General features: G+C 41.7%; 1 protein-coding gene across 5 annotated transcripts in view; it reads right to left on the bottom strand.

Annotated features, from left to right (window-relative positions):
• Window positions 1-13,028, bottom strand: part of CHD6 (chromodomain helicase DNA binding protein 6) — a 205,940-nt gene that overhangs the window by 175,949 nt on the left and 16,963 nt on the right. Inside the window, exon 1 of one of the 5 annotated variants that reach the window (XM_049650775.1) lies at window positions 5,655-8,570. The exons of the other annotated variants lie outside the window; for them this stretch is intronic. The gene's annotated coding sequence lies outside the window, so the exon portion shown is untranslated. Of the gene's footprint in view, window positions 1-5,654; window positions 8,571-13,028 lie in introns of those variants that run through there. 5 annotated transcript variants of the gene reach the window in all.

Raw genomic sequence — 13,028 nt, 5'->3', positions numbered from 1 at the left:
AAGAAGAAGAAGAAGAAGAAGAAGAAGAAGAAGAAGAAGAAGAAGAAGAAGAAGAAGGTGGAGGAGAAGAAGGAGAAGGAGGAGGAAGAGGAGGAGGGGAGGGGGGAAGGGGAGGAGAAGAAATAGAGAACCTAAACAGGGCTTCATCTACTAAAGATGTTGAAATTATAGTTAAAAACTTTCCAAAAAGGAAAACTCCAGGGCCAGACTGGGCTTCAGTGGTGAATTTCACCAAATATTTAAGAGGGAATAATACCAATTTTACATATACTTTTCCAGAAAACATAAGAGGAGGGAACACTTCCTATCTCATTTTATGAGGCCAGTATTACCCCGACACCAAATATAATACAAGAAACCACAAAGCAAACACAAAGATCAAAACAAAGACAATAAAATCCTTAACAAAATATTGGAGCAAACTGAATACAGCAATAGATGAAAAGGATAACACATCAAGACCAAGTAGGATTTACCCTGGGTATGCAAGAGGGATTCAACATTCAAAAACCAATTAATGTTATTCACGGTATCAACAGACTGAAGAAAAAAATCTATATGATCATCTCAATAGATACAGAAAAGTATTGACAAAATCCAACATCAATATATGATAAAAACTCTCAGCAAACTAGAGTAAAAAGTTATGGAACTGTATTATTTTGCCCTAAACTCAGGAACAAAGCAAGGATGTCTAATCTCATCACATCTATTCAACATACCAGTGTCCTAGCCAATGCAATAAGACAAGAAAAAAAAAAAGGTATACAGATTAAACAGAAATAAATAAATGATCAATGTAAAAAATTCCAAAGAATCTACAAAAAAGCTTCTAGAACCAGCTAATTAGCTTAATAAGGTCAACAGGGTATAAGATTAACATACAAAAGTAAAATATATTCCTATATATTAGCAAGGAAAATTGTAAATTCATTTTTTAAAAATACCATTTATAATACCCCAAAACATGAAATATTTAGAGATAAATCTAAATTAAGCACAACCTTATAATTGTTATAAATCACCTTTAACTTGACCAGTCTCTTCCCCTATACTATATAACAACTCTGGGAAAGCCTAAGTGGCCTAAAACTTCAGAATAGGTGGACTTATTTTCTTCTCAGCTCTGAAAGGTTTGGTAGAAGTTGATTTTTCTTCCAGTATATCTCTTTTCTCACATTTTCCCTTGTAAGAGGTTCATCCCAGGGCACCTGGGTGGCTCAGTCGGCTGACCATCCAACTTCAGCTCAGGATGTGATCTCACAGTTCATGGGTTCAAGCCCTGCATCATGCTCTCTGCTGTCAGCACAGAGCCCACTTTGGAGTCGCTCTCCCTATCTCTCTGTCCCTCCCCCCCCAAAAAATAAATAAACATTAAAAAAAAAAAAAGAGTCCATCCTGAGAATTCAGGCTGTAAGGATGGTATCTTAGAACTAGGAAACTGAAAAATGGGATGCAGCCCCCCAAAATTAAAAGCTTCCAAGAGCCAAGTTAAAAGCTTCCCCTCTGGTGAACTGATATGCCTAGGAACTGACAAGCTTTAACACTCACTAAAATCCCCAGATGACATATCACACTGTGTTAAAGACTTGTCTTATCACTAAGCCTTCCACACATTCACAACCTCTATTAGTAAGGCACGCACAAAGCAGCTATGTATTTCAGACACATTCCTCCTCCCAACATACCCCCAGACACATCTAACTGGACTGGAAGCAGATCCCTAACCCAAGGGCACAAGGGCAGTCAGTTCCTAAAGAGGCCAATGACTGAGGATGTGATATTTTGGGCAGGGGGTGTGACCTACAAGGCAAAATCAATTTACTCTCAGAAATCTGAAACGAAGTGTACCTAAAGAACAAGGTATTAAGCAAGAGGAGTAGAAACTGAGAAATCATGAGACTGAGAGCCTGAAGGAGCTATAAGGGACCTTGGTCATGGGAAAGTCAAGACAGAATATAACATATAAGTAAGCAAAAATTATAAAGACAAGCAATAAGGTAGAATGAGGGAGCCAGAAGTTGGGAAGAGAAGGGTGGGGCAGATTCACTGGGAGTCCCGTAAATGGTAAAGTACTAGGAGAAACTATCCAAAAAAGACGGCCACCAAAAGCCCTGGAGCTGTCCTGGATCCAGCAGGATTACTGTATTAGTCATCTATTGCCAAAATAATGCTTCACAACAGACCACAAAATCTTGGTGGCATACAACAATAAGCATTTAACTTTCCCTCAGGCATCTGAGTTGGGTTGACTCTGCTTTAAACTACGGGTCTGCTGGGGTGGCCCTCTACTCTCTCACTCTGAGGTCCATGCCTAACAGGCTGCAGCTACCCAGGGCCCTTCTCTTGGCGATCACAAAGGCATGAGAGGACAAGTCCATCAGCACAAGCATGCTGCAAACTTGTGCTTTCGTGTCTACTAACATGCCATTGGGCCAAAGCAAGTCATATAGCCAAGCCTAAAATGAAGGGATAGGGATAGAATTCCACCCATCAAGTTATGCCAAGAGTATGAATGTAAAATACTACTGCAAAGAAGTGAAAAAGAGGGGCCAATGACTCAATCTAGTATACCATTCACACCACTCTTCTAAACCAACTTGGCCTAAATCTGTATCTTACAATTAAAAGGATCTAACTAAAACACAAGAATTAAGAAAATACATTGGGAGCTCCCATTCCCCAAAGCAATGTAACCTATGGATGCCATCTCTCCCTTGTCCCCTTTCAGAGGTCAGATACCATCTGAATTGTTTTGTTGAAACATTTCTACTTAAAAAGGGGTTAAAAGGGGCACCTGAGCGGCTCAGTCAGTTAAGCGTCTGACTCTTGATTTTGGCTCAGGGCATGGCTTCATGGCTGTGAGATGGAACCCCTTGTTGGGCTACTCACTGGGCATGGACCATGCTTAAGCTTCTTTCCTTCTCTCTCTGCCTGTCCCCCACTCATGAGCATGGGCATTCTCTCAAAATAAACATTTTTTAGAAGTTAAAAACGTTTTCTAAAATTTATTATTAAAAAATAATAAATAAATTGAAAAGGGTTAAAAAAAAAAAAAAAGCCTCTTAAGAAAGTCAGGGGCACCTGGGTGGCTCAGTTGGTTAAGCGTACCACTTTTTGGCTTAGGTCACCATCTCACAGCTCATGAGTTTGAGCCCTGCGTCCAGCTCTGGGCTGACAGCCTGGAGCCTGCATTTCTCTGTCTCTGTCTCTGTCTCTGTCTCTCTCTCTCTGCCCCTCCCTGCTTGCCCTCTCAAAAGTAAACAAATGCTAAAAGAAAAAAAGCAAGCAAGAAATAAAGCAAGAAAAAGGTAGTTGACACGTGTCTAGAAAATATGGCAGCAACAGCTCAAGGATTTCCACAGATGGAAGATGCCTAAAACACGCACGCTACTCTACTAAGATACAGAGTTTCGAATCAGTCTGTCCATCCAGTGGTCACAGGTTTTCTGTACCTCCAGCTTTTGAGTCCTGTCATCACCTTTATGGTTAAAAAACACTTTTCTAGAATAGTATTATCTACCTAGTTTGTAAAAAAGAAAAATGTCACAAACCACAAAAAGGAAAAAAAAGAGTGAATAGGGTCAAATCTAAGACTAGAGTAGAATGAAATGGCAGAAAGGGAAATGAAAACAAAACAGAAAAAATTGGAAAGTTAACACATTTAATTTTCTGGGGGGACAAGAAATACCATTTACTGGCCTAAACACAAAGTTTTGAGAAAAACAGTATTGTTTCTTCAAAAAGAAAGTAAAATGCTGAGTACACTTCTGACCTATGACCCATTTCAAACAATGAACTCACTCCTTGCTAAGTGAATTAACAATGACTTGGTGATATCTGTTAGAAGAAACTCATTCCTCAGTAAACAGCCAAGCAAGTCAAGGACAACACAAATAGATTAATATAAACAGTAATCAGAGCCACAATGCACACTACACTTGACTGTTGTTCAAATGCGTACTTCTGACCCAGACCATCCTCGCAAAATGGAATTCATGGTCAACCAGCCCACCACACTATAAAGGATGGAACAACATGGCAACAGAACTGCACTGGCATTAACAGGGATGCGGCGTGAAAACACTGGCCATGCTGTGACTTCCCAAGATCCCTGCTCCATAGCAGGCTAAGTCTAATATGAGTGGGCGTGAGCTAACACATCTCATTCAACTCTGCATGAGTTAGTTCTCGTAATAGCCTAGAAGCTTTAAAGATCTAACTCTGGAAAAGGGTCTTGTAACAGCGACTCTAGGATACAGACCATTATAACACCGTTATGATAAACATCATTACCCTGAAAACCAAAAACTTCCAGTTCCCAGGTACCTATAACAAGCCTCATCTGCTACCACAGCATTCCAATGCAGATTACAACAAAAGCAGTCCCTCCAAAATTCATCCTGATAAGAGTTCTCTGTGTCTCTAAAGAAACAAATTTAAGATGTGACTATCTAAAAGCACTTTCTTAAAAGAGGCTTCATTAACAGAAAGAAGAATCCTCACCCATCCACCACCCTCTCAGTGGCCACCACAAGAAAAAATTCAACAAATCTTCCCACAATTTCCTTCCCCCCCAAGGAGGGGGAGATTGAGATGATCTGATTTAGAGACAGCTCTTTGGTATTTAAGCGTTGCGATAAGGAGAATGCCAAGGCTGTTTAACGCCAGCCCAATCGAAGAAAAGGGTTAGATGGCAGATGAGAGGGACAGGATTTGTTCAGAACAGGAACAGGTTATTAAGAGTTATGAAAGTTATGAAACTACCTTCTTTGTGATATCCACCTGGCGTTCGTAGTTTAGGTTCTGTTCTTCCCAGTCCTTATTTTCACTCTTTATTAATTGATAAAATACCACAGTGTGGACAGTGTTAGACACAGTAGCCAAGGCTCATGGATCCTTGTGTGCAGATGAACCATTATGAACTCAATACATGGCCACTGAAGAGCAAGCCCAGCCCTCATGGGGGTTACACCAGACCGGTCTACAACCTGCTTTTCTTGGTGCTGTCCTTGTCCAACCCCCCTATCTCCCCCAGCTGCTTTTCTCGGGTGACAACCCTCACATAGCCCAACAACATTATGTCGAGTTCTCAAACACTGGTGTTATGAATTGTGTAACGCCCTCCACAAGCCAGATTCATATGCTGAAGCCCTAACTCCCAGTACCTCAGAATGTGACTATATTTGAAGACAGAGCCTTTAAAGAGGTAATGAAGTTAAAATGGGGTCACTGGAGTGGCCCCGAATCTAATATGGCTGGTGTCCTTTTCAAAAAGAGATTAAGACACAGATAACACAGAGAAAAGCCCACATGGGGACATGGTGAAAAGGAGGACTGCAAGCCAAGGAGGGCCTTCAGAAGAAACCAAACCTGCCACCTTGCTCTTGGATTTAGTCTCCAGAATCGTGAGAAAATTAATTTCTGTGAACCCCACCCACCTGTAGTATTTTGTTACAGTAGCCCCAGCAAACTGATACAACAGGGAACACATTTGGAACACACTTTGCTACAAAACCCCATGACTAAGGACAGACGCTCCATCTGGATCCACCCTCAGGGAACTTTTGATGGCTTTAGGGGACATCTCAAGTCATCTCAATTACTGAAAAAATACCATGTTCATAATAAGCATCTCTGTAGTTTCACCTCACCTCATAAAACTCTTCTTCAACATCAACAGTAAAGCACTGCCAGTTGTTCCTTAGCTACAGCAATCACCAAATTTCACTTCTATTCCCTGCCTTCTCCACAACGATACATTGATGATCATTCCCTACAGTGGTCTTCTCTCATGGCTCCAGCCTAAGACAGAGGTCAAACAAAGGTTTCCTCAAAACTTCTTCCCAAAGTGATATTTTTGGCATGCCTACACCTCTTGATCAATCTAAAATCAAATTATCACTACTGCAGGTCTCCAAAGACACCATGCTGCTTCACACATCCACACCTGTGCTATCACCTTCTGACCCCCTGGAAAACTTCTAGTAATCCTTTGAGACTATCAGAAGAAATTTCACCTCCTCTATAAAGTCTTTCAAAAACCATTTTCACCCCTAAAAGGCGACCAATTCTTCACTCTCATAATTATGTGGCTAAGTGTCCATCTCCTTCACAAGACTCAAAGCCCCCTGATAGCAAGAACTTATTTATCTTTGATCCCAAGGCCTGTGCAAAGCACCTGGTATAATGGCACTTGTAAACGTATGCTGAATAAATGAATGTCAGTCCTCAATGGCGTAAATCATATGTGATTATTCTAGGTCTCTTCCTAGCAGGGTCATGTGACCAGTTTATAATCAATGGTCCCCAACAAGGTGGATGAATCTCACAATCATAAGGTTGAATAAAAGAAGCCAGATACAAAACACTACATTCTCCAGGATTCCACTTAAAGTTCAAGAAAAGGCAAAATGAATTTTTGGCGTTAGATGTCAAAATAATGCTGGGGAGGACTGCGGGGGGCAGGTATGAATATTATCAGAAAAGGGCGTGAGGGAAGCTTCTGGGATGCTAGAAATATCTCCATCTCGATCTGAAAGTTGTGGTTACACAGGTATATTTACATGTAAAAATCCAGCAAGCAGTATACTTGAGTACACTTTACTGAATACATGTTATACTTCAAAAACCCAAATTTTATGGTCCTCATCTACCCTCCACCCCAAAAACTCAAGTGCTCAAAAAACATTTGTGGCTGAATGACTAAATACCCTCTGAATGACAGTAATTAACCAACTATTTTCACGTAAGAAAAGAAAAATCTACTCAAGCAAATGCAATCAAAGCCTTGGGTTAGAGCTAGGCTACAGGGAACACCATCATCCCCTCACACAAGCAGGACATTCGCTTCTGTCCAAAGTTGCGGCATGCCTGCAGGTGCATGGGTAGCATCTTTCCCTCTTCCAACTGGCCCAAAGCATAATCCCTAGATGTACAGCCCTACTGCTGAAGCCTAGGACCTCAGTGGCATTTCAAACTACTAGGAGAAAAAAGGGAATTTTACAACTGGAAGTTCTTTCTACTGCATTAAGAATCTAGACACATAGTTGGGGCCCCTGGTTGGCTCAGCTGGTTGAGCGTCTGACTCTTGATTTTGGCTCAGGTCATGATCTCGCAGTGTGTGAGTCGGAGCCGCTCATAGGCCTCTGTGCTGATGGTGTGGAGACTCCATGAGATTATCCCTCTCTCTGCCTCTCCCCCACTTGTATACACACACTCTCTCTCAAAATAAATAAAATACAAACACTAAAAAAAAAAAAAAAAAAAGAATCTAGGCACATGGTCAACTAATGATTGACAAAGCAGGAAAGAATATCCAATAGAAAAAAGACAGTCTCTTCAGCAAATGGTGTTGGGAAAACTGGACAACAACAGGCAGAAGAATGAAACTGGACCACTTTCTTATACCATACACAGAAATAAATTCAAAATTGATGAAAGACCTAAATGTGAGACAGGAAACCATCAAAATCCTAGAGAAGAACACAGGCAGCAACCTCTTTGACCTTGGCCACAGCAACTTCTTACCAGACACATCGCTGGAGACAGGGGAAAAGCAAAAAATGAACTACTATGACTTCATCAAAGATAAAAAGCTTTTGCACAGTGAAAGAAACAATCAACAAAACTAAAGGCAGCCTATGGAATGGGAGAAGATATTTGCAAATGACATTTCGGATAACAGGTTGGCATACAAAATCTATTAAGAACTTATCAAACTCAAACCCCCCCACCCAAATAATCCAGTTAAGAAATGGGTAGAAGACATGAACGGACATTCTTCCAAAGAAGACATCCAGATAGTTAACAGGCACATGAAAAGATGCTTAACATAGCTCATCATCAGGGAAATACAAATCAAAACCACGATGAGATATCACCTCACGCCTGTCAGAATGGCTAAAATTAACAACACAGGAAATGACGGATACTGGTGAGGATGCAGAGGAAGAGAAAACTTTGGCATTGCTGGTGGGAAAGCAAACTAGTACAGCCACTCTGTAAAACAGTACGGAGGTTCATCAAAAAGTTAAGAATAGAATTACCCTATGATCCAGTAATTGCATGACTAGGTATTTATTCAGGGGATACAAAAATACAGATTCGAAGGGGTACATGCACACTGATGTGTTTATAGCAGCATTATCAACAACAGCTAAACATGGAAAGAGCCCAAGCATCCATCGACTGATGAATGGATAAAGATGTGGTATAAATTTATAAAATGGAATATTACTCAGCCATCAAAAAGAATGAAATCTTGCCATTTGCAATGATATGGAGGGAGCTAGGGTATATTATGCTAAGCAAAATAAGTCAGTCAGGGAAAGACAAATACTTTATGATTTCACTCATATGTGGAATTTAGGAAACATAACAGGTGAACATATGGGAAGTGGAAAAAAAAAGAGGGGGGGGCAAACCATAAGAGACTCTTAACGCTAGAGAATAAACAGGGTTGATGAAGGGAAATTGGTGAGGGATGGGCTAAACAGGTGACAGGCATTAAGGAGGGCACTTGTCATGATGAATCACTAAATTCTACTCCTGAAACCAATATTACACTATATGCTAACTAACTAGAATTTAAATAAAAATTTGGAAAGGGGCGCCTGGGTGGCTCAATCGGTTGAGTGTGTGACTCTTATTTCAGCGCAGGTCATGATCCCAGGGTAGTGGGATGAAGCCCTGCACTGGGCTTCGCACTGAGCATGAAGCCTGCTTGGGATTCTCTTTTTTCTCCCTCTTCCCTCTCCCCCCTTCTCTACCCTTGCTCTCTCTCTCTCTTTAAAATAAAAAAAATAAATAAAAACTTCTTAAGAATAAGGAAAAAAAGAATCTAGATACATTGGCAATAACATCAGAAGGGACCTTCTGTCCATCTCTCTAGCAACCTTCACTTCATTATTCTGCAATTGTCTACTTACCTGGCAAACTCCTATTTACCTTTCAAAACCCAAGTTAGACGAGCACCTGGGTAGCACAGTCGGTTAAGCATCCGACTCTTGATCCTGGCTCAGGTCATGATCTCTCAGTTTGCGAATTTGAGCCCCACGTAAGGCTCTGAGATGCCAGTGCAGAGCCTGCTTGAGATTGTCTCTCCTCCTCTCTGCCCCTCCCCTGCTTGTGCTGTCTCTCTCTCATTCTCTCAAAATAAATAAACTTAAAAAAACTTTTTTGTAACAAAATAAAAAATTAAGAAGCCCAAGTCAGATGTTAACTCTACTGGGAAATTCTTCCTAACCTCCTTACCATCCTCTATGTTCCTTTTTCTGTTCTACTTACTTAGTTTCACTGCAATTCAAATCCTGGGCTTATCTATCTCCCCTACTACACTGTGATCACATTTATTACCGCCAGCACCAGCACCAAGTACATGGCAGGGCACATAGGAAGCACGTAAGGGTCTGCTGAAGTGACTTGAAATAGGACTACCACTGGACAAGCCCTACCATTTAAATGTCCAACTCCAGAGTCCTAAAATAAGTGGTATTTCCCAGATAAGGCACAGTCTGTACTTAAGAGGGAGTGAAAAAAACTATAAATATTCTCTAGGACAATGTTATTTTTAGTATTGTGGTCAACAGCTTCTAAGAGTGAACTTCAAGGTGGCAACCTGAAGATGAAATGACTTAATGAAGACCATAGGATGTGCCAGGTAGGCTATTCTCCTGAAAAGAGGTATGGCACAGAAGACATGGTCCCAGCAGCGGTGGGTTCACTCACTTCAGGGCAGGGTCTCCAATGCCCTGCACATTTCTATTACATGTAAGAACAAGTAACCATGTGCTCCTGAACTAGTTTCTTTACCTCCCTGTGCCTCAGTTTCCTCATCAGTAAAATGAGGGGGTAACAGGTTACCTATTACCTCACACTGTTGGAGAGGATTAAATGAGAGAATAAATCTAAAATGCTTAGTACCTAGCATATAGTAAGCACTCAATCAAAGTTTGCTCTAATTATTCTGTTGCTATGGGATGGGAGGCCTGAGCTTTATTCCTGCCCTGCCTGGTGCTGGGACCAAAATTAAAGAGGGGCAAAATCTCCTTTCTTGGCCTTTCTACCACTGGCGTCCATGTTTGCACAGCTGATACTCTCTAGCTATATGCAGGGCTTCCCTCTGACCATGAATAAATACACTGCAACAAAGCAAGCTACACCTCATTCTTTACACCTCTCCTCTTCCGTTCTAATAAAACCTAAGTAGTTTCCTATTTCATTTCCTTGGTGCTCTACACTCTTTTAAGAGATTAATGACAGCAAATTAATCAAATACACAGAACCTTGTAGTCACTCTCTCAAATATTCCTATGAATAAACCCATTAAATACTGAGGATCTCAAGAATTTCAGGCTTGGAGCACCTAAGTGGCCTAGTCGGTTGAGCGTCCAACTTTGGCTCAGTCATGACTTCGCGGTTCTTCGGTTCAAGTGCTGCGACAGACTCTGTGCTGACGGCTCAGAGCCTGGAGCCTGCTTCAGATTCTGTGTCTCCCTCTCCCTGTCCCTCTCTCCTGCCCACACACACTCTCTCTCAAAAATAAACACTAAAAAAATAATAATAATAAATAAAATCTTAAAAAAAAAAAAGAATTTCAGGTTCTACTATCTAATGTTAGATCAATCTTCCACCAGCCTCCATCCCCCCACCCCAACCTCTCTTCCTTCCTTTCTTTCTTTCAAGGGGAGCAAGGGGATGCTGGCACCACAAATCAAAGAATGAAGTCGCTCATTTCACCTTCCTGGGAGGCAAGCTGTTTGGCTGCCACCAGAGCAGTTTTACTTGTGGGCTTAAAAACCTCACTGCGGCCCTCCCCTGCCATGAGCTCCCCAGGCTTCATTCCCTACCAAGGAGTAAAACTGCTGGTGTGATCAAGTTCAAGGGCATTTACTGAAACAAAATCCAATGACTACAGTGAGTACAGAAGCTCAGGCTCTGCCCACCTCTTTCTTCTTGCCTCTCTGGAGGGTGTTTGGTGGTCTCTAGACCCGCTATGCCTAGGCACTGCTCTTCCTGCTGGCTGTCATGCTTCTGTAAGTCAGTGTGTCATAGGGGGGCCTGGGTGACTCAGTCAGTTAAGCAACTAACTTTGGCTCGGGTCACCATCCTGCAGTCCATGAGTTCGAGTCTTGCATTGGGCTCTGGGCTGACAGCTCAGAGCCTGGAGCCTGCTTGGGATTCTGTGTCTCTGCCTCTCTCTGCCCCTCCCTCCCTCCCTCTCTCTCTCTCTCACTTTCTCAAAAATAAAATAAACATGCTTAGTGGGTAACAACAAGCATTTCTTTTTCTTTCTTTCTTTCTCTTTCTTTCTTTCTTTCTCTCTCTCTCTCTCTCTCTCTCTTTCTAGAGTGCAGTACACAGTGGGGGAGGGGCAGAAAGAGAGAGAATCTTAAGCAGGCTCCATGCTCAGCAGAGTCTGACACAGGGCCCAACCTCACAACTGTGAGATCATGACCTGAGCTGACATCAAGAGTCCACACTTGGGGCGTCTGGGTGGCTCAGTCGGTTAAGCGTCCGACTTCAACCTGGGTCCCGATCTCGCGGTCCGTGAGTTCGAGCCCCACATCGGGCTCTGGGCTGATGGCTCAGAGCCTAGAGCCTGCTTCAGATTCTGTGTCTCCCTCTCTCTCTGCCCCTCCCCCGTTCATGCTCTGTCTCTCTCTGTCTCAAAAATAAGTAAACGTTAAAAAAAAAATTTTAAAAAAAGAGTCCACACTTAACCAACTTTGCCACCCAGGTGCCCCCAGCACTTCTTTTTAAATTAAAAACCTTACCAAATAAAAACAGGGACTTTAAAGTAGAAAATTATTTTAATAAAACTATTTTCTTAATACAGTAGATACAGTGCATCATGAGTAGTAAGAATAAATCCTGAGTATTAAAACCTTTGAATTACATATGTGTGTGTACATCGGGCACAATATACAGTTGTTATTACTGTGAGTTGTGGCTACAGCAAGATTACAGAACTAGTTACAGCGGTCAGATGCAAGCCTAAAGTAAATTCTCTGCAGACAGGAAAGTTAGCAAGTGGACTCTTCAGCTGCTTTGTTTCTAGGCATTAGACTGCCTCCAGTCTAGGTTAAAACAAGCATTCTCAATTGAGCAGTATCACTCCAAAGGGACAAAAAGTGGTTCTTGAGGGTTAGAATATCTTAACTTGTTCATGTGTGATACAGACGCACACAGTATATACACATATACACTATATATTCGTGATATTAAAATTTCATGGGTAGGAGGGTAATAATGCTAAACAAAAATTGTCTAAAAGGGCTTCTTAGGGTAGTGATAATACAAACAAAGGTTGAGAAACACTGGGTTAAAAGAATTCATTCCAAGAAGCCTAACTTCCAAGACTCCACACAGAGCAGGAAATGGTGGTGATAGCAAAGCCTTGCCTTTGGCTCACCTGTTTCCCTTGAGGTATTGGGGGAAGGGGAGACGAGGCCAAGGGCTGATAGGGGACAGGAGCCTAATGTTCCTAGTTCCCTAATCAAATACCACCTCATTCTCATCCTCCAACCAATATTCAAACCAGCGCTCCGACTTACACGAACAGACACGGAGCTCAGCTTTGCGTGTGGAGCACACAGCTGCAGCTGCCGAGATGTGGCTGGAAAGGAAGGTCTGGAACACAGAGGATGGTGAGGATGGAAACAGAGATCCCAGGGTTATAAAGAGTTGAAGCAACAGGAAAGAAGTCTGCCTAAGAAGGAATGAAAAGGCAAAAACACACAACCACTGGCATATTTAAAGGGGGCAGGGGCAGGGAGGGCCTACTAGTTTAAAAAAAAAAAAAAAAAAGAAAGAAAAAGAAGACCCCATGAATTATAGAAAGACAAGGTCATGATAATCAGTGGTCCTCAAGAAAGAGCAGAAGACAACTAACTTTTAACATTCAGATGATTTACAGTCAACTATGAAAATCTTTTCTCAAAGTCCCGTTGACACTATCACATTTTCTTTTTCTTTTTTAAACTACATTTTCATAATTAAGCACCTGGGCAACCGGAATGGCTTTG

This window comes from Panthera uncia (assembly GCF_023721935.1).
Source record: "Panthera uncia isolate 11264 chromosome A3 unlocalized genomic scaffold, Puncia_PCG_1.0 HiC_scaffold_11, whole genome shotgun sequence".
Lineage (NCBI taxonomy): Eukaryota > Metazoa > Chordata > Mammalia > Carnivora > Felidae > Panthera > Panthera uncia.
This window is presented reverse-complemented; position numbering and strand designations above follow the sequence as displayed.